This window comes from Emydura macquarii, unplaced genomic scaffold (genome assembly GCF_026122565.2).
Source record: "Emydura macquarii macquarii isolate MOO-44397 ecotype Brisbane River unplaced genomic scaffold, CSIRO-AGI_Emac_v2 contig_1058, whole genome shotgun sequence".
Taxonomy (NCBI): domain Eukaryota; kingdom Metazoa; phylum Chordata; order Testudines; family Chelidae; genus Emydura; species Emydura macquarii.
In genome coordinates this window covers 4,086-21,229 of record NW_027131195.1, presented here as the reverse complement: position 1 = coordinate 21,229, position 17,144 = coordinate 4,086, and the positions used below count along the sequence as shown (strand labels likewise).

At 67.0% G+C, this 17,144-nt stretch overlaps 1 pseudogene; it reads left to right on the top strand.

Moving 5' to 3' along the window:
• Positions 1 to 2,305: 2,305 nt before the first annotated feature.
• LOC137151420 (carcinoembryonic antigen-related cell adhesion molecule 8-like) lies at positions 2,306 to 16,830 on the top strand (annotated as a pseudogene).
• The last annotated feature ends 314 nt before the right edge of the window (positions 16,831 to 17,144 follow it).

Genomic DNA, 17,144 nt, shown 5'->3' with positions numbered 1-17,144 from the left:
GCACAGGGTCTGGAGACACTCGGGAGCAGCTGCCAGGACTCTAGTGCATCAGTCTGCCGCCTCGGGGGCCCTGCTCTGCCTGAACCCCCCTGTGGGTCCCCTGGATGGGCCCCTGGGGAGCTCATCCATGCCCCCACAAGCCCCGGGCAGGGCAGCTAGAGGGGCAGCAGCAGCCCCTTCACCAGGCCCTGCTGCTGGCACCGGGTCAGGAACTCGCGGCACCGCTGCTGTCTGCGCCTGTGCTGCTGGCGCCCTCGGCCCCTGCCCTGGGGGTGACGCCCTGCGGGAGAGACAGGGGTGTCAGCAGGAGTGTCTCCTACCCCCCGCTAGAGCCCAGACCCCCTCAGTGCCAGACCCCAATCCCTGCACCCGTCCCCACCCCCTTCTCTGCACCCCGCTACCAGCCCCGTCCCTCCCTCAGTGCCAGCCCCAGTCCCTGCCAAGATCCCATCCCAACCCCATTCCTTGCACCCTGTGACCAGCCCCCAGCCCCTGTCCCCTCCCCCTGTTCCCTGAGGCCGGTTCTCTGCCTCTGTCGCCCCTAGCCCCGAATCCCTGGCCCTGCCTTGGTCTTGCCCCCAGATGCTGGGAGCTGCTCTCACCCCGGCCCTGCCCTGCTACTCACACAAGGAACTCTCACTGGTGCTGAGATGCAGCTGGCTCTGGGGTGGGGCACGGCCTGGGGGGTTGGCTACTGGGGCCCCCCATCCCTTCTCACCTGGCACATGGGGCCAGCCAGCGGCCATGCCTACAGACAGCAGCAGCAGGAAGAGACGCGGGAGTTGGTCCATTTGGGCAGCGCTGTCTGGGGGCTGCCAGAGCCTTTATACCCGGCGGTCCTGGTGCCAGCCCGGTGCCCATTGGCTGCGGTTGGGCCCAGCGGGGGGCACCCTTCGTCCTGTCACCCTGACAGCTCTGCCGGGAACCGAGCAGGAAGGATTAGTGCAGAGCGGTTACTGCTGGGCCGACGCCCAGAGCCTGCAGTGCCCCAGGGCTTCCCCATTCCAGAGCCGTCCCGCCAGCCCGGCACCCTCAGCGAGGGGGAATGACACCGAGAGCCGGGATAGAACCCAGGAGTCCTGGCCCCAGACCTGCCACTGCTCTAACCGCTAGACCCCTCTCCCCTCCCAGGGCCAGGAGAAAACCCAGGAGTCCCAGGAGACCCAGTTCCCCAGGAGCTGTGCTGGGGGACACAGGGACAGCTCTGGGGTGAGGGGGGGACCCTGACCCCAGGAGCCGGGGGTCCCCCCCGTCCAGATGAGGCAGGAGGGGCACAGCAGGACTCCCACGCCCTGGGTGCTGCCACCCCCCAAGTCCCCATTCCCCGCTGGCCCCTGGGTGGCACTGTGGGGCTGTGAGCTCCGGGTGCCCCATAGCAGCAGCAGGTTCGGGGGTTCCCAGGCCAGGGCTCAGCTGTGCTCTCTGGGGGGTGGATCTGAGCCCCTCACCCCGCCCGGGGCCTTCCCTGTCCCCCTCCCCGCGGCAGGGGTGCAGCCAGAATAACCCCCGAGGGATCTCGGGGTGGGATCTGCCCCCGCTGGCGCAGCCCGGCTGGGGTGTGGGGCAGAGGGGAAGGGGCGTGTGAGGGGTTAAGGGGGCTCTGGGGGCACCCGGGGTCGGGGCTGGATCCTGTTTGGAGCAGGTGAGATCTGGGCTCAGCGATGACACGCAGGGGAATCGCAATGGGAGGAACCCCCCCTCCCGGTTCGCTGCAAACAAACCCCAGGGCCAGAGTCGCGGGGCCGAGGGGAGATTCTGACCGCCCCGCAGAGGGACCCTCCCCCCACAGCTCCGTGCCCGCCTGTGACCCAGCCATGGAACCGGCCGGGCCAGTCTGGGCCGGGGCAGCCTCTGGCGTCGCCTGGGCCCGGGGCTGCCAGTTCCCAGCCCGGACACGTGTGTCACGGAGACCGAGAGACCCCAGCTCGGATCGGGGCCGCTGTGCCCGGCGCTGCACAGACCCGGCCGGGCGAGTGTGTCCCTGCGAGCTGCCCCCGGTGCCGACACAGCCGGGCTGAGTGTGCCGAGCTGCCGGCCGGACCCGGCGTGTTTGCGCTGCTGCCGGTGCCAGGCGCAGCCACAGCCCAGGGCCCCCCGAGGTATCCCCGTACCACGGAGCCGGCCCCCCCGGCTCCCAGCTGCCCCCCGCCGGTGCCAGGTCGCTCCCAGCGGGGCGGGGAAGGGATCCCAGCCCGAGGGCGGCCGGCTCGGAGTTAGCCCTGCCCCGAGGAGGGGGACCGGAGCTGTCTAGTACCCGCCCCGCCCGCCAGCTCCACGGCTCAGAGCCCGGCCGCTGGCACAGCCGCTCCCGACAGAACCCAGGCGTCCGGCCGGCCCCGCGCCGGGCTCTGTGCAAGGCACCGCAGCAGCGACCCCCGGGCGGGGAAGGGCCATGGGGCGCCTGCCCGGGAGCTGGGACCCCCCCGCGTGGGGCGGCCCCTGGGTGGGGCTGCTGCTGGCAGGTGAGAGCCGGGCGGGGCGGGCCCGGCAGCTGTGGGGCAGAGGGCGGGGTCACCCCTCGGGGTGTTAGCTCCAGGGTGGGTCCCCTGCGCCCCCAGGGAGCCTGTCCCGCCCCCAGGGGTGCCCCGTCTGCTGGGCAGCTGGTGCCCGGGTGCCCTGAGTTTGCATCCTCGTTTGCTGCCTGGTGGCATCCTGGCCCTGGGGACCCCCCAACTGACAGCCTGTAACCGCCTGCCTGTCTGTGTGTCTGTGTGTCTGTCTGTCTGTCCCCACACCCCCATCTATCTCTCTATCTATCTATCTCTGTTCTCCCCAGGACAGCCCCCAGTGGTGTAAATGGGTGGATATTGTGTCTCTGATTTACACCCTCCGGGCTCTGTCCCTTTCTCATCAGACGTCCCTGCCCAGAGCCGTGTCCCAGGAGCTGCCAGCCCCAACTGCTGCCCCGACCTCTCTGTCTCTCTTTCCTGTCCCAGTTGCTTTGGGGACACCCCCCCATCTCCACAGAGCCATCGGCAGCACCTGCTCCCCCTGCACCCCACCCTGCTCTGCGACTGGGGAGCAACAGCCAGAGCTGGGCCCCAGAGACCCGCACCCGACACGGCCCCCGACACTGGACACGCACAGAGCGATTCTCACACACACAAATATGCGCGCACACACACTCACACCCTCTCCCCTGGGCCGGTGTCCCGTGCGGAAGGGGTTTCGGACGATGCTGTCGCCATCGTGACGTCACTGCCTTCATGTTCCTGGCACAGACAGGCCTGGGGGTCCCGTTCCCCCCAGTCGGGTGCCCAGCTCTGGAAGGCCGTGCCTGGACCGGACCACGATCTGCCCCGTGCCCAGGCCTGTCGTTGCCAAACTGAGACTCTGCTTCCCCCGCAGCCTCCGTCCTGAGCTCCTGCCTCCAGCCGGCCCAGACCATCCTCATCACCCCACAGAGCCCCACGGTGGGAGGGAACGTCAGCCTGGCCCTCAAGAATCCCCCCCAGGATTTCCTGTCCTGCATCTGGTACCGAGCAGCAACCGCTGAAGAAATCGGAAGGATCCTCACTTACTACCCCCGCACACCCCCTGTTCAGAGCCCGGGCCCGGCTCACACGGGGCGGGAGACAGCGGGGCCGGGCTGTGCCCTGAACATCACGAGGTTAACGCTCAATGACACCGGGAGCTACACGCTGCAAATGGACATCCCCCCGAACCGTGTCCTCCCCTCGGTCAATCTGCACCTCTCTGGTAAGTGCCCCGGGAGCTGCGCTGACCCTGGGCCGTGTCCCCTCTCCCCGTCTCAGGCCCAGCGCTGGGTTCTGGGCATCTCCCCGGGGTGAGCCTGGCTGGGCCGTGGGGGATCCTGTCTGCACACAGACACCGTGGGGGATCCTGCAACTCCTTGCCCCACCCTCTGCTTTCCCGGAGAGATGGTGCCCCCTCCCCAGATGTGGGGCTCTGGCGTCCCTGCCCCCATCCTGCCACCGCCCCCTGGCCCTGGCTCTCCCTGGCAGTGCCCGCTGTGCCAGCGGGTTGGGTTGAGTCGCTCTGGGTGTGGGGGGATCCCTGGGCTTCCCAGCACCCACCAGAACCTGCCGTTCCCACCGATGCCCATTCAGGGGCCCTGGGTGAAATGAATTTGCTGGGTCTCAGCTCAGTTCCTGGTCCCTGAGTGCGAGCCGGCCCCTCACTAGCAGCCGCAGCAAAGTGCCCAGGGCTGGGCCGGAGACCCTGAGATTCCCTGGGGCTGGGGGCACACGCTGGGGAGGGGCTGAGTGTGATGTGGGGGGAGCTCCCCCTTCTGCTCCCTGCATCGACCCCACTCTGGGCTCACAGGAGTCAGGCTGTGGGGCCCAGTTCCCCCCACACTCCCCGGTGCCCCCAGTGTCCCTGGTGCCCCCCAGCCTGTCCTGGTGTCTCAGTGACCCCCACCCCAGCGCCCCCTTCCCTCTCAGCCTTGCCATGCCCCCTTGGTGCCTCCCCCTATCCCAACATCTCTGCCCCCTCTCCCTGGCCTGCCATCCCGAGTGAGGTTAACCTGCCTGGGGATGTGTCTCCATGGCAGGGCTGGGACATGCTGCCCCCGGGGAGCTGGCACTGGCGGCTCTGCCTGGGGAGGGACGGGCTGCGGGGGGAGGAGGGGTGGCACCGTCACTAATCCCTGTTCCTGGAGCTCTGGGGCATGGCCTCTGGCACTGGGGGAGGGAAATGTCTGGTGTTCAGGGTGAGTGGGGGAGGGTTCCTCCAGGGCAGGGAGAAGGGTCCATGCTGGGGTGGGCCAGGGAGGGGTGTCTGTGCAGGGGAGGTGCTAGTGCCCCTTTCTTCCACCCCCCCGTGTGCAGTCGGTGCTGGGGTACTTTGGGAGGGGGGCAGATTCACCCCCATCTCCGTCTCTAGGAAGCTTCTCCAGCCCCATCCATGCGTCCTTGACCTCGGACAGGATCGGGGCCACTGGGGCTTGAGATCATGGTTCTGTATTGGCTGGTGGGTCCCTCCCTCCCCAGAGACCCTGGGTCCATCTCCCCCCCGCCCCCAGTCCCCAGGTCTCTGTGAGTCCCTGTCCCCTCTGGGGGGGTTTCTCTCTAGCGCACCCTGCCCCAACCCCCACTGGTGTCCATCTTGCAGTGCGATCTGTGCAAAGATCCTCGCACGCCCTAGTGCAAACCCCACCCCCTGGCCTTGCACGATGTCCTCTCCCTCTATCGGGGGAGGGGCCCACTCACTGGGTCTGATCCTACCCCACCTTTGGGCCCCAGCCCCACATCCACCCCTGGACAGACTGTAAAGGAGGGAGGAGGAGGGAGCAGAGCCCACCTTGAGATGCTGAAAACGGTGGAGGTTTCTTGTTCCTTCCTTCCCTCTCCCCACCCCACAGCGTCTCTCCGTTTTGGAGACCGAGCAGCCTGCTCTTTCCTAGGAGTGGGGAAGTGAAGGACGAAGCCTGGCAGAGGCTGGGCCAGACTCCATTCCTGTGGCAGTGCTGGCCATGCCTGCCCAGCGTGTCGCTGCATCTCCAGCCTGACTAGCGCAGCCGTGGCCGGGCAGCGGGGGGAATTCAGACTGGCGGCAGAAGAACGTTTTGCTAAAGGAGATTTTGACAATAACTTCCCTGGAGTTGAGAAGTAGAATAGTCAGACTGCCCCAGAGCTGGGATCAGTTTGTGTCTCAATTTGTATTTTCTCCTCCCCACAGTAACGGGGGGCAGAGGGAGCCCTGCTGCTGGGGCTGACGGGGGCCCTGGGGGCTCTGTGGAGGCCAAGCCACCCCTGCCCGAGGTGGGGTGCGCAGCCCCTGCCCGCGGGAGGTCACTGAGCCCATAGCTCTCGTCTGCGTGACCCTGGCACCGGCGCCCTCCGCTGGCTGAGGCCGGGCAGCCCCTTGGCTGGGCGAGTGCCTGGCGCTGAGCCGGGATAACCGCCCCTCCCCCGGCCAGCGTCGCCCGCAGTGACACCGGGCCTGGTCGTGCGACGCCTCCAGCCGGGTCAGCACCAGCACCAGCCGCCTCGCCTTCCTCCACCTGCTCTGTGAGTATCCCCGGCTGCGCCTCCGCCTCCCGGCTCCCTGCTCTGTCAGCCCCTCACCGGGGCCTCTGGGCTCCAGCCTCCTCCGGCCGGGTCTGCTTTCTTCTGTGTGACCCCGGCCATCTCTCCGCGCCGCCTGCCTGGGGAGAACCGCTCTGCGCCCTCTGCCCCTCGACTGCCCCCTTCTTATCTCTGTGCCCCACAGTGAGACACCCAATGGGGGGGGCACTGCCAGCCCACAGCGTCTCTAAGCCCCCCTCAGATCACCCCAGGGAACCGACTCCTCCATGTCTCGTGGCCCCACCCTGGTATCCGGGAGCTGTGAGCCCCTCCCTCTGTGAGCCCCGGTATCGCCTCCCCAGCGGGCCCAGGCCCGGGAAACTCTGGAGATTTGGTCTCCCCGTTGACAGGAAAGTCCCTGGAGAAGCAGGCGAGGGGTTAATGGGTAACTTCCTGGGGGAAGCAGGAGCTCAGGGCAGCTGCTGCCTCCTGGGCGGAGAATCTCTGCCCGGCAGTGCCCCTGGTGGGTCGAGGGCCTGGAGAGCCGGGCAGGGCAGCGGGTGGCTTATAACCCCTAGAACAGCTCCTGCGGCCGCTCTTTGCACCCTGCGTGTGCCTGTTCCCCTGAGCCCGTCTGCTAATCACCCCTCCCCGCACACGCCATTTGCCAGGAACCTGCGCACAAAGCGGATCTGGTTTGGCGGTAACAGGCAGGCTGTGACCGGTCAGTAAATCATTAACAGACTCTGCGTTTGAGCCGGCAGGGGCCATTCCACCGCCTAGTCTGGCTTCCTGCACAGGCCAGGCCAGAGACTCCCCAGTTACCCCGTGGCCGACCCCGCAACTTGCACTGGGGGAAGCATCTTCCTGAGAGGCCCCAGCCTGGATCCGCACTGGAGAGTCCAGCCCAGCCCTCGGGAGCTCAGCCCAGTGGCCAGTGGCCCTCGCTGGGACCAGTCTGGGCCTTTCCCAGCTGGGCCGTGTCTGCCTTCGACGTCCAGCCGTCCCGTGTCCGGCCTTTGTGCGCTAGCCGGGAGCTCTCCCGCGCCTGGTGTGTTCTCCGCATGCAGGCGCTGCTGTGCTGTTCTCAGCCACCCCCCGGCTCTGACACGCCGCACACGTCCAGCTCTGCCGGTCGCTCCTGCAAGGCATTTCCTGCTGCCCTTCTGTGGCCCTTCTCTGCTCCCGGATTTAATACCCAGGAATCAGTCGTCACAGAGAGTCCCACAGCTCAGCCGGGGGCTTCTCAGCACCTGCCCCAGCTTCTAGCGACGGGCCGGGAACATCCTCACACCCGCTCCTGTGTCCGATCCGCCCTTGAGCAGCTCCCGGCTCAGCCTGGCTCAGCCATTGACCCCGGATCTTCCTGCAGAGCGGAACTGGGCTGTGCACACCGGTCCCTTTCCAGCTGGGTCCTGCAGGAGGCCGGGTCCCCGCACCCCAGGGCAGCCCTGTCCTCTGACGCCAGTTCTGGCTATTTGGTGCCGGATGCGTGGGGCTCTCCCTGCCCTGTCGAGGTGCGTGACCGGCTCGTGTTTGCTCCACACGGGCCTGACCCCCGTGATCATCCCGGCCCAGCAGCTCTACGCTGCCGGCTCTAACCTGAGCCTGTCCCGTGTCGCAGACGCTGACCGGGCCGCGCGGGGTGCGTGGTGTCACGGTGGGATGCAGACCCAGGCAGAGGGGTCGTCGTCCGCGCTCCTGCTCCTCCGTCCCTGTGACCCACTCGGGCGCGTGAACCTGCAGAGCCCACAACGGCTCACGCACGGCTACTGCGGCGCCAGCCTGGAGAGCCTGGGGCTGGGTGAGCAGCCGGGCACCGCGCCCCACGCCCGCCTCTGTCTTGGCACGTGCAGCACCGTGGCTCCGTCAGTCTGTCCGGCTGGTGCCCCAGCTGCCCCGCGTCTGTCCTGTCTCCAGCCGGGCTCCTGCCTGCCTGGGACGTCCCCTGTCAGCCCTGCCCCCACCCAAGGCTCAGCGTCGTTCCTGCCCCCTGGGTGCCCCCTGTCCATGCAGCCGGGGCTCTGGGGCTGGGCTGGATTCTCCGCTCAGGCTCTGTTCTCCGGGGGACGCTCCCGTCTGTCTCCAGTCTGGATCCAGCGCTGCTCTGCCGCCTGCCACTCCGGTACCTGCCCCCCAGACCTTGCTGTCTCTCCTGAAGCTGGATCCGAGGCCGGGCTGGTGCCGGGTGAGGAATGACCCCGTCACTCTGCCCGGCAGAGCCTGCGCCTTAGCACCCAGCACCCGTCTGCCACCCGCCGGCTCTGGGCGTCTCTGTCCTGCCCCGCTTCGCCCCTCGGCCCTCAGGGGACGTCGCCTGCGTCCCACATTTGGAGCCGACACCCCCGTCACTCATTGCGCCGATATCGCCCCCCCACGCAGGGTGTGCCCGGCTATGCTTGGCTCTGCCCAGTGCCTGCTCCGCCCTTCTGGGCAGTCCTGGATTCACCGCAGGGCATCCGTGCCTCGTGGCGCATCCCCTACCCACAGCATGATCACCCCCAGCCCAAAGGTTTACACTGAGGGCTCCAGCCGCCGCCTGTCCTGCCCACGTGACGCCAGCCCGGCTGCACTGTCCATCTGGCTTTTCAGTGAGGCCGTGCTGCCTCCGGCTCCGAGCTCCTGGTCTCCAATCTCTGCGTGCGCCTGTCTGGGACTGACAAATGTTCAGCCGTCACCCTCTTCCCCCAGCATGAGAAACGCCAGCCTGGAGATCGAGGAGCTGGGTGAGTAGCCGGGCACCGCGCCCCATGCCCGCCTCTGTCTCGGGCACACAGAGCGCCAGGGGCTCCGTCGCTGTCTGTCCAGCCAGCACCCTGGTCTGTCCTGTCTGCAGCCGGGCTCCCTGTCTGCGTGGGACGTCCCCTGTCGCCTGTCACTCTGTGCACCACACCTGTGGGTCGGAGCCATTACTGCGCCCAGGGCTCTCCCTGTCTCTGCTGCCAGGTCTGGTGTCTTCAGGTCTGCTCTGGATTCACCCCTCGAGCTCTGTTCCCAGGGAATGATCTCATCTGTCTCCAGTCTGGATCAGACACTGCATCGCCTGTCACTGACTGCGCAGATCCCTTCCCTGCCCGGGGCCGTCTGCCCTGCTACTTCACTGTCTGCAGCCACATCCCTCCGCGCTTGGAGCCTGTCCAGCTTCCTGATCATCTCCTGTCACTCACTGACCGACCCAGCGGCTCACAGACCTGGGAACCGGATCCAAACGAGCAGGAGATTGGCATTTAAATCAGCCTTTAAATCCAGCCCCTGGTCGGGGCCGTAGCTTCACTGTCGGGACCCAGGGTCTCGGGTTGCAATTTCTACCTTTTCATTCCAGTCACGTGGGCCAGAAACTTGCTCTTTATTCAATGCAAGTGAAGATTCTCCTGAAACTCACAGGACTCCAGGAGCAGATGATTTAAAAGAGGTCACCCAGCATGGTAGGAGTGCGCCGATGCCTACCATCTGCGACCCCTCAATCCTTGTCTGTGAAGGTCTGTGGTTTTAATGGCCAAAGGACCCATTCCCACAATCCTGCGGCCCCGATCCCAGGCAGACGGAGGGGCAGGACACTCGGTAACACTCTCTCTGTTCCCTGCACAGAAATACTGCCCAGCCCACGGTGACACCCCACCAAACACTGGTACCTGAGAACAGGACCTTCACCCGCACGTGTAGCAGCTCCCCCAGCGCCGACACCTGCTCTGGCTCCGGGACACGTCAGAACTTGTGTCCAGTGACTGGAGCTGTCCCCCAGGAACCGGCCCTCACGGTGCTGGGTGTCACCCGGGGTGATTCTGGCGCCTACCAGTGCGAGGTCAGGAACCTCGTCAGCACCGACTGCAGCGAGCCCAGCACCGTGTGAGTCCCCTGGTCATACTGCCCCCGGCCCTGCCAGCATGGCCTGTCCTCGAGATGCAGCCACGTCTAGGGTGGGGCACGGCACCTGTTTAACCCTTGCTGGCAGCCTCTCTACCCCTAATCCCATCCCTCTCCATGTGGATGGGCCTGACTCCGCCAGCACAGACCCTCCAGGACCCATCGCCCTGCCCCTCAGGTCCCCTCTGACCCTGGCGTGTGTCACTGACTCCGTCCCAGCCCCGGGAGCAGCTGGACCTTTAACCCCACAGCCTGGGACCAGCTAGGCACGTGTGAGTGCCAGGCTCACACCCTGTCACCAGCCTCACTGCTAGTGCGAAGACTGAGGAGCTGGGTGAGCAGCCGGGCACGCGCCGCACGCCTGCCCCCATCTCAGGCACTCATCACTGGGGCTCCGTCTCTGTGTGTCTGGCTGGCGCCCAGGCTGCTCTGGATTTCTCCTGTCTCCAGACGGGCTCCCTGTCTGCGTGGGATGTCCCCTGTCGCCCGTCACTCTGTGCACCCAGCTCATGGGTCGGCGCCGTTCCTGCCCCCTGGACTCTCCCCGTCTCTGCAACCAGGGGCTTTCAGGTCTGTTCTGGATTCACCCCTCAGGCTCTGTTCTCCAGGGGACGCCCCCACCTGTCTCCAGCCCGGCTCAGACACCGGCTGTCCCCTGCCACTGCCTGCACCAATTCCACTCCCTGTGCCAGGGGCGCTGCTATTTCACAGTCTGCACCACATCCCTCCGTGCTCGGGGCCTGCCCAGCTTCCTGACTGTCTCCTGTCACTCACTGACCGACCCAGCAGCAGCACAGCCCCAGACCTCGGAACCGGACCAACCCAGCATCAGATCTGCTGTAAATCACACGAGTCACACCGAGCTCCTGGCCGGGCCGTGTCTTCGCTGTCTGGACCCAGCGACTTGGCTGGATGTAATTTCCCCCGTTTCCCCCATGTCAGCATCCTCCATTCCCAGGCCAGGTGCTCTGTGCTCTCCTGTTCCCTGGCCAGGGTCCCGCACTGCATTGCTCATGTCAGTTGAGCGCTGGGGATTCCCAGTGTTTGTATCCATGCCCCCCCCCCCCCCCCCGTGCAGTGGGATCCTGGCCCCTGCGGTGGTCTGGCAGGGATGGGTCGGGGTCAGGGCGATCCCCGGGCGAGAGCTGCATGGGCAGGCGTAGCCCACGTCAGCGCTGCAGGACTCGTGCTGCAAATGGGCGCCTGCCGCGTGCCCAGGCAGCCGGAGGTGCCGTGTCTCTGCCGGGTACCAGGGACTTTGTCCTGTTGCTGCACCCGCGGCCGGGCAGCCCTGCGGGGGAGGGGAGCTGTGTCTGCCCAGCTGCTTCCTCCTTCGCTCTCTTCCTTGTGCTGATATTTGCCGTTTCGTTCCTTGGGCGAGTATCTGCAGCTCAGCTCTGCCCTGGCATCGCAGCCGCCCCACCCCCGGCACCGCCAGCTCCCAGCTGGGGAGGGTGTCACGGAGCCACCGGCCCTGTGCTGCGCCCCCAGCTCCGGGACAGCCCCTCGGGGACCCTTCAACGAGCCAGACCCCAGGGGTCCCCTTGTTCCGCTGTCTGGCCCGGCTCACAGCTGTGAGTGCCAGTCTCAGGTCAGACTGTCAGAAAACAGGGCACAGGACGCGCTGCTGGTTTGGTCTGTCACTAGATTTCACCCAGCCAGGAACCGATGTGACGCCTGGATCACTGCGCCCGGCTTACGGAGGAGCCGCAGACACGCCCCTCGGCTCTGCAGCCAGTCTCAGTAACACACGGTACAGGGCAGCCAGCGTTTGTCAGTCCAAACGGCAGCAGCGATGGCCCAGCTGCTAGTTTCCCATCAGTCTCCCAGGGTTGCCCAAAATGGTTCTGGGGCCTCTGTCCTTTCGCTCAGAATCCCCCGGTCAGAATCCATCCGTGCAGAGACGCAGGGTCATTCCCTCAACCCGGGTGTGTAGATCTGTTCCCAGCAGAGGAGCTGACAGGCAGCGTCACCCCTGGGCTGGGCTGAGTAGCCAACGCAGATGGGCTGGGAATTTCCTTTGTGGCTTCCCGGCCCTTGCTTTGAAGTTCCCCTGCTGCTCCCTCCACAGCTCTGAGGGCCAGTCCCGGGTGATGGGCAAAGGTCCTGTAAATACAACGTGAGCGTCACAAACATCCTGCCCTGGGGCTCAGGCACGTTTACACACCCGTCAGTTCACAGCTGGACGCTCACACACCTGTCGAGCTGGGGCCGGTTCAGCACAGGGTGTACCTAACGCAGACCAGCGAGTCACAGACCAGGGGAGATAATCCACACCGAGGAGTGTGTGGTGTGAACGCCCCATGAGCTGTGCCGCTCCTGCCACCCTCACACCCAATGATTTGCCTGCGGCTCCAGCCCGAGCTGCTGTGTCTGCTTAGCCAGCGCCACACCCTTGTCCCTGCCTCTGAGACGGAGCCCCTGGGCTTCAGCCCCTGCCTCACCTGGGAGCTCGTGCCCACCGCAGGGATCAACGCCCTCGGCCCGGGCTGGCAGGGACGCCGGGCAGCGTTGGCACAGCAGTCGGGTGTGTCAGTCCCCGGCCGCGGCCTGGAGAGCCCAGCGCTCTGTGCGGAGACTGGACGGTCAATGCAGAGTCCGGCCCGGTCAGCCAGAGCCCGGCCAAGCTCCACCACCCGGCCAGGATCTCCTGGGCTTGGTCTGCACGACCAACTTCCGTCCTGTGCCCCTAAGCGACGCGGGACACCCACCTACCCCGGTGCAGACAGCGCTACCGCGGGCAGGGCTTCTCCATCAGCACCCACCGCCTCTCGGGGCGGGGATCCTCCACCGGCGGGAGAAGCTCTCCCCTCGGACAGGAGGCATCTACACGGAGCCCGCAGCGGTTAGTGTAGACAAGCCCCAGCCAGCTCCCAGGAGAGTCGCCCCCACCTGTCTGCAGTGCGGGTCAGACCCCGGCTGTCCTGCCACTGCCCGCACCAATCCCCTCCCCGTGCGGGCTCTGCTACTTCACTGTCTGCAGCCACGTCCCTCTGCGCTCGGAGCTGTGCAGGGCCCAGCCCCACCCCGTGGCCTCTGTCCTGCAGGGGCTGCTCCAGCCACCCCACAGCTGGGCCGGACGCTGCCTGTCGGCTTCCAAGCGACGTCCGACCCCTGCGATCAGTGCGTCCTGCGCCTGCTCTCTGCCCATCTCGCCCTCCCGGCTCTGTTCTGCCTGCGCTGCACCCGCCCCATGGCCTCCGTCCTCTGTGGGGCCCCCATCGTGCCCCACTGCAGCTCCGACAGCGACTCCCTGTCCCCGCTCACCTGGCGCCTCAGGCTGGTTCCCTCCTGGCCGGGCTAGTGGCCATGGCACTGCTGGGCTGGGGGGGTCTGTGCCGGCGTCGGCCTCTGGGCTGGCTCCAGGCCCCAGCCCCACCCCAGGTCTTTTTCCCCCCTGAGACCTGGGGCCCTCCAGCCTGGGCAGGGTCTCCTGGGGGTGAGGGGCAGACGGGGTTGGTGGGGAGGGGAGGCGCCATCTGTCTGAGCCGCTATTTCCTCCTTTGCTCTGTTGATTCTCTCCTGGGATTTACTGGTTCCCGGCCCTCCGCCCATGTGCCTGCCCCCCCCGCATTCCTCTGAGCTCCAGCAAGGGGCGCTGCCGAGCGCGTCAGCCAGCAGGGTGGGGGGGAGCTCGGGGTGCACAGGTTGACGGGGGCCCTGAGGGAACAGACTGGGGGGACGATCCTGCCCCAGCGAGGGGGGCACAGACTGGCCGGGTGTCCTTGGACCTGCCACTGGGCTCCGGACGCCCCCTCCCCCGTCGGACTCTCGTGGGACGTGGGCAGACCCAGGGTGTCTGGGGCTGTGGGGCCCTTGTTGAGCTCTGGGGCTGGGCAGGAATGGGGGACGGAGCCAGGCCAGCGTGTGACCCCCCCCCCCCCCCCGGGTCCCCCCGATCTCCCCGGGTCAGTGAGAGCGGCTCTGGCAGGCTGCCCATGGTGCCACCCCCGCCCCACAGCCCGGTTCTGGGACGGCAGCTCCTTCGGGTCGGAGGGGGGCAAAGACCCAGCACAGGGCCGTGCCCACGGGGCAATGCCGGCAGCACCAAGCGCCTTGTGGGGTCGTGACCCTCCTGTCAGGCCTGAACCATCATGGGCTCGGCTTGAGAATCCTGCTGTGGGTGCAGAGCCGGCGCCTCGTCTCCCTTCGAACCACAGCCGAGAGTGTCCCGAACATCACGGGACTCCGGGAGCCAGAGTCTTGGGGAGGTGCCAATAATTGTGACTTGACGCCGCGGAGAGGGACCCTCTGCCGGAGCCCAGAGGGCGACGCCCGACCCCGCAGCTCTGAGGTGCAAAGAGCGAAGGACCCTTCCCACAGCACCGCAGGAGACTGGCCTGGGACCTTCCCACAATGCCGTGGGATGGCGGCGCTGGGACCCTTCCCACAATCCCACACGGGGGGACACCAAGACCTTCCCCCAGCCTGGATGGACGGACGGAGGAGCAGGACACACGGTAACGCTCTCTCCGTTCCCTGCACAGAAATGCTGCCCCAGCCCACGGTGACGCCCAACCAAACCCAGGTGCTGGAGAACGGGACCTTCACCCTGACGTGTAACAGCTCCCCCGGCGCCGACACCCTGCTCTGGCTCCGGGACGGGTCGCACCTCGCGACTGATCAGCGGCTGGAGCTGTTCCCCGACAACCGGACCCTCACGGTGCTGAACGTCAGCCGGGGCAACGCTGGCGCCTACCAGTGCGAGGTCAGGAACCCCGTCAGCACCATCCGCAGCGAGCCCAGCACCGTGACGGTGGCCTGTGAGTAACAGTAGCCCCGTCCCCCGGCCGTGCTGCCCCGGCCCTGCCGGCATCGCCCAGCCGCGGAGATGCAGCCACCTCTGGTGTGGGGCGCAGGAGCTATTTACCTGGGGATCCCTCACTGGCGCCCTCCCTCCCCTGATGCCCTCCTTCTCTGTAGATGGGCTGGACTCTGCCAGGATAGACCCGCAGGGACCCATCACCCACGCCCTGGGGTCCCCTCTGACCCTGACGTGCGTCTCTGACTCTGTCCCGCCCTCGCGCTATCGCTGGTTTCACAACGGCACCGACGCTAACGAGACCCGGAGCAGCTGGACCTTTAACCTCACGAGCTGGGCTCAGCAGGGCACGTTCGCGTGCCAGGCCCACAACCCCGACACCAACCTCACTGCGCGGGCGTCTGTCGCCGTGCGGGTCGTAGGTGAGTCCCTGGGGCTGAACCCAGCGCGGCCTCCCTGTCCGGCACCAGAAAACACCCTGCTGTGGGGTGCAGGGGGGCCGGGGCTGGGCCCGGTTGGGGAATGGAAGGGGGCTGAGTCGTGGGCTGCCAGGAACTCTCGGGGGACCCTTGGGCCATGGTGTCTCTGTACATGGTCCCTCCCACTTCTGCTCAGCCCTGCTCCTCCCTAGGGCCAGGTGTGGGGGGACCGGACAGGGGCTCGCCTGGGATCCGTCTCCCCCAGGACTGGGGGGCTCTGTTGTGGCTGTGGGGCAACGGATCCGTCAATGCACCGTCCAGCCCCATTGCCTCCCAAATACCCACGACACCAGCCAGCGAGAGCTGAGACCCTCCCGCACCCAGCGCTGGGCCTGGGGCACTGGGGGGCACTGGCACCACTGGACAGCACCAGGAGACATCCCAGTTCCTGACCTTCAGACCCTCCTGCCACCGTATTCAGGGTCCTGTCTGGGACACAAACTTGCCGGCTCTGGGGTCCCCGGCTGAGCTGCCCCCAATGTCTCTTGCGGGAGGGGCAAGGGACGGTGGGGGTTGAGTGTGTCCTGGCTGGGCTCCCTGACACTATCCCCCTGGGATGTGAAGGGGGTTGTGGCTGAACCAACCCCCTCCCCCACCACGTCTCTCCCCAGACACCTCTCGCCCATTGGGCAATTAGGAGGCCCAGGTCTCTCTGCTGGAGCCATCTCCGGGATCATCATCGGGTCGCTGGCTGGGGCAGGGCTGTTCGGGGGCTTGGTCTACTTCCTCTGTGAGTAACAGCCCCCGCCTGGGACAGCCAGGACTTCTGGGATCCATGCCAGGCTCTGGGAGGGGATAGGGGAACTAGTGGTTAGAGCAGGGAGCTGGGAGCCTAGGACTCCTGCATTCCCTGGGTGGAGGGGCTGGTGTGTTCTAAGGCCGGGGGCTGGGAGCTGGGCCCCCAGTTCCTGCTGGGAGCCAGCATCTCTGATGATTTCCCCCCCCCCCCCGCCTGGGAGGTTCTGGCCGCCAGAGCAAGACCCCCAGGGCAGCGACACGACCCCCCCTGGGTGGGGAGTGTACGAGAACGTGCCCCCTGCAGCGCAGGCGGGGCCAGTGGTGAGTGACAGGCACTAAGCTCCGCCCCTGTGACCCCAGCCTGGCCCCCCTTCCCAGAGCTGTGCCGGGCCCCCTCTCCCGACCCGCAGCCCCCGGCTAGCCAGTCCTGGGCTCCCCTCCCCATCTCCCAGCTCCGCTGGGCCCCTCACTCTCGACCCCAGCCCTCTCCCTTCCTACTCTCTGCTGGGGGCAGCAGGTCCCAGTCTCCCAGGGCGCGTCAGCTCCCGGTCCCCCGGGCTGCGCTGGGGGGTCTCTCGGGTGCGTGTTAATGACCCACCTGCCTCATTCTCTCCCCCAGGACCAGCCCGGGTGCCCCCCGACACCAGCCCCACATACCAGGTAAGGGCCGATCTCGGGGGCTCCGGGCTCGGAGTGGGAGGGTGGAGCTGCCCCCAGTACAGGCCTGTGGCTGAGAACGGGGCTGGTTATCACATCCCGCAGTGGGGGGGGCAGAATCCCCTCATGTGAAAGGCTGGGACCCCGTGGCTGGTGAAAACCTCTGGGGTGCCCAGCTGAAGATGGGGCAGGGATGGTCCTGGGGGGCGGGGGTGGTTGTCAAGGCCTGGTGGGGGCTGTCCGGGCCTGGGGCAGGGGTGGGTCCCCCAGGGCAGGGGCGTCTCTGGCTCATGCCTCCCCGTTTCCCCAGACGCTGCAGCCCGGACAGCGGGACGTGTACGACCAGCTGAGGAGATGATGCCCCCCCACTGCCCTGGTGCATGCTGGGACGACCTGTATCGGGGGGGGGTCTCTGCTGGGGCGAAGGGTCAGACCCACCTGCCCTTTTAGAGCCGCTTTGCCAAGTTCACTAAAAGCCCCTCCCCCCCCCGATTGGCTCCGTGTTTCCGGGGTCTAGAGGGGGGGGGGGGCGTGGTGTCTATTTGGGGCCCTTTGAGCCAAGGCTCCCTAGATCCAGCCCCCCAAATATCCAGCCCCCCTTGTGCTGTCTGCTGGGGAGACAGAGACGCCGGGATCCCGTGGGGGGAAGGGGAGGTGCCGCGACTCCCCCGA